We start from the raw sequence: 3852 nt of genomic DNA, 5'->3' as shown, positions 1-3852 counted from the left end.
ATTTGTCTATTCCATTCTTTTCTGTTGCCTGTTGGAAATGACTGGTGAGCACATACACCCCCGAATGGCTGCACAGCCACTAATTAGCATATATATTGTTTGTCCTGGTACAAATTTATAGCAAACAGCAATATTTTACACTCCAGTAAAGTTAATAAATGAGGCTTTAGGCTATAAAAATTTCATGTTCTTTTGTGCAAAGGTCAATTACAAATAGTTAAGCACATATTCATCCAAAAGCTCTGGGCTTCAGCACTGGAAGAATAAAATGTATTTTGGTCAGTCTGTTTGCCAGCTGGACAAATGCCTCTCATACAGCCTCTGAGACACCTCTCTCCAAAAGACCACTCAGTTGTAGAGTGCTTTTGGCGGTGAGAGGACTGATGTCCTTTTTTAGCTTAGGGAGGGAAGATGCTCTGAAGTGTTGGAGGTACAATAGGATCACACTGGCCCAGGCTAGGGGAGACTTCAAAGATTGAAGTCTTCTCTGAGAAGGAGTTCTGGGGTTAGAAAATCAGATGCATTCACTCAACGTCTTCAGTGATGCTACAAAGGACAAAAACATAGGAAGATGTTAGAACTGTGCAATATGAATGCCCTTCCTCATTTTCAAGATGGAAGAAAATCTGGATTTAAAGGTATCTTTTATTTACATTATGTAGGAGCCACATTGTGCTCAAGACTGTAAATATATAACAGAGAGGGGGCCTGTGTTTTAAAGGGCATCATCTGCATGTAAGTGATGCAAGGAGATTTTTGCCAGTTATGTGCTTTATTACTAATATTATTCCTTTATAATACAGTTGCAACAGCCTATTATATGAGGTCACATGTGAACATATAAAGAGACATCTCTCCTCAAGATTGAGAGCTCAGAAGGTAGGGAGTCAATGATATATGACTATACCTTCTTTGTAGTGCAGGGGGGGAGGAAAAGCATTGATCTTCCCTCCAACAGCCTTCTTAAGAATGGAGACATTAAATCATTTTTTTTTTTTTTGAGGGATCCTCTGGAAGCTGCTCTGTGAAGATGTGACAAGGTAATTCAATCAGAGGACACTGGAGATTACAGGATAGACTAGACCGAGCATAGGTTGCAGAAGGCTAGTTACTGGAGGGACACTCTGAATAAGAGCATCTGAAGACTTGACACTGCAGGAAGTTAGGAGCAGAGAAGGCTGGAGCCCAGACCATGGAGAAAGCAGTGTTAAACAAACTGTCATCCAGCATTTGTCATCAGTGTTAACCTGGTAACCAGGCAACTGAGAGATATGTAAGAAGCTCACTGCATCATCCAAAATGAAGGGATGTGTTTGGAAGGGATGAGAAAGGGCTTAAGAGCTCTGTGATTCATGGGATCAGCAACCCATCATCAGGGGCTGTCAGGCTGGCAACTCAGGGGACACACACAGACTTCATAGGGTAGATCAAGGGTGAAACAGGGAAGTGTGGAAATGATAAGGAATCAGCTCAGATGGGGGCTGTACTGAAGATCTTAAGCTTCAGTTATTGCCATCGCTAGCAGCCTCTGAGCAATTTCTGCAGTCATCCCAAATGCAGTTTTTCACTTTGGTTTTACGCTTTCCCTCTCCCTCTCCATGGTTATGCATCCAGTGTCTCTGTGGAGCTTTATCCTCAGCTAGGGGTCATATTCAGGTACACATAGCATCCCTCCACTGCCCAGAGACCGTGTCAGGCATGACCAGCTCCAACAAAGGAGGCAGAGCCACTGGACTACAGTGACTATCCCCAACAGCAGCAGGTGGGGATGGAGGAATAAAGTTGTTGAAACCGACCATTCACGTCCTGAGACTGGCATGTCTGCAGACTGGAGCAAGGAGACCCCCAAGCTGGAGGGATTTCATACAACGAATGGCTTGAAGTTCCTGTACAAGAAGGCGAAATTTGGCAGGGAACAGAATCTGTGTAGACGAGAGGTGAAAGAACTCCGGAGTGATCGGTTTTGCTTGGCACATGAAGAGATGCAGAAAGGTTTTGGGACAAAGGAAGGGGTACAGAGAAAGGGTAGGAGGAAGGTGGAGGCCACTGGAAGGGTTGTTAGTGCTCTCCATGCATCCAGAAAGGAGAACCTGGAGGTCAAAGCCTGGATCTCCCACTCACCCTGCTTTCCACTGGGTGAACTAGGAAGCAGAGTTCCCAGTTCTCAGCCCTCTGTGAGGAGGCACCCTACACACCACACACTTCTGCGATGGGCTTAATGGTAAAGTTGACTGAAGCTGAACTATTTCCATCATAATAGCCCGTGAGTTCATTTCCCCACATTTCCACCCAATCCATTTATTCAGCTGACATTAAGGGAGCTTTGCAGCAGCAGGCAATCCAGCAGAGAGCAATAACAGGATTGGAAAGAAGAAGCAGTCACCCAAGGTCAGCAAAAGCCTTTGGCTGCTAGTGCCAGGGTGGCTCAGCAAAGGTCACCACAAACGGGCAGAGACGTCTGTTTTGCAAAAGGCTGGTCAGTGTAGGAAAGAGGCCAGGCCTGACCTGAGCTGGGCTGGGGGAGGGGGTCAGAGATGCATCTGGCACCCAAAAAAGGAAGGGATGCTGATGTCTGCACTTGGTCAGAAGGAGACAAAGCTCAGCAAAGACGACAATCCAGCTGTGACTGTCATGTTGGCTTTGCTTCATTTACAGCACCTGTTAATTACACAAGGTTTGTGTTGGGAACATCTGGTAAGGTCCCTCCTTCTGTCCTGCTTCTGCATGAGCTGGTTTGGTTATGTTCTTCTCAGGATTTCAGTCCCAGGTTCAGGAGGAATTTATTTGATCGTTTGTCTCAAAGGTGACCTAAATCAGACCCAGGAGGTTCTTGTCTTTGTGTGCCCAGGCACCAGTTCTCATTCTGGTTTTAGTTATGTAACTTTGCACTTTTAAATTGAGCTGTGAAACAATTTTAGAATTTCTTTTCATCTCAAACTGTAAAGGCTGATGAAAAGGGGTGGGTGTGGGGGGGGGATGTGTGTGTGTGCGCGCGTCTCTTCTGCTTGGATGTTTTCAGGGTCTTTATATTCTTCAAATTACAGGGAATCCTAAAGCCAGACAATTTTAGCTCTCACTGCTCCAAATCTAGATTCTCCATATTGTACTTATGTGAGGAAGTTTGGCTTTTAAACTTTTGGAATTACCAGAGCTAGAATGGGAAAAGCTTCTGATGTTTTGTTGCTCCCTCGAATTCAAGGGAGATTACATTTATTAAGCAGTGGTGTATACGTGACTGAGGAGCTCACTCTCAGAAAATGTTTACACAGGTGATTTCAGATGTAACATCTGGGATTTTAAAGCATTTAAATGAAGACTTTGGCTACAGCCTGTATCTGCACAAACAGAAATGACAAGCCTTGTGACAGCGCCTCATCTTCACAAGGAAGTCAGCAGAGCTTCTGCCCACCTGGAGTTCAAGCCAAGTGAACAGAAATATGTCAGCAAAAACCCAGATACTGTGATAAGAGTAAATATCTTCTGTTTTTTTAGTGATAGGTCACATGATGCACTTTTCTATTTTTCTGCTATTAAATTGCAAAAACTCTGGGGTTTTTGCTTTTTAATGTTCTTTGTAAGCATTAAGAGAAGATTTGGATGAGGGTGGCCAGTGGTTTAGAAGAAAACAGCCACAGGAGTGTGCTTTTGTGAGACGAAGCCACTGTTGATGGTCCCCAGTTTCTACTGATGTGTCTTTAAACTTGCCACTGACTGATGGTGTGGGCCAAACCCTCCTCCTGGTACTGCAGAGATCCCAGGTTTTCCAGCCCGCTGCGTGCTGGACACTGTGCTGTAGCAAGGGCAGGGTAAGGGAGGCACCGGCCTGTGCCCTGACAGCAGCGATGCTGGGAG

The 3852-nt window shown here is 45.1% G+C and overlaps 1 long non-coding RNA gene across 1 annotated transcript; it reads left to right on the top strand.

Annotated features, from left to right (window-relative positions):
* Positions 1 to 802: 802 nt before the first annotated feature.
* LOC121093437 lies at positions 803 to 3449 on the top strand. Its single transcript, XR_005829575.1, has 3 exons — positions 803 to 879; positions 1004 to 1040; positions 3270 to 3449. It is a non-coding gene; the product is annotated as an uncharacterized LOC121093437 (long non-coding RNA).
* Positions 3450 to 3852: the final 403 nt, after the last annotated feature.

The sequence above is a fragment of the Falco naumanni genome, chromosome 9 (assembly GCF_017639655.2).
Source record: "Falco naumanni isolate bFalNau1 chromosome 9, bFalNau1.pat, whole genome shotgun sequence".
Lineage (NCBI taxonomy): Eukaryota > Metazoa > Chordata > Aves > Falconiformes > Falconidae > Falco > Falco naumanni.
This window is presented reverse-complemented; position numbering and strand designations above follow the sequence as displayed.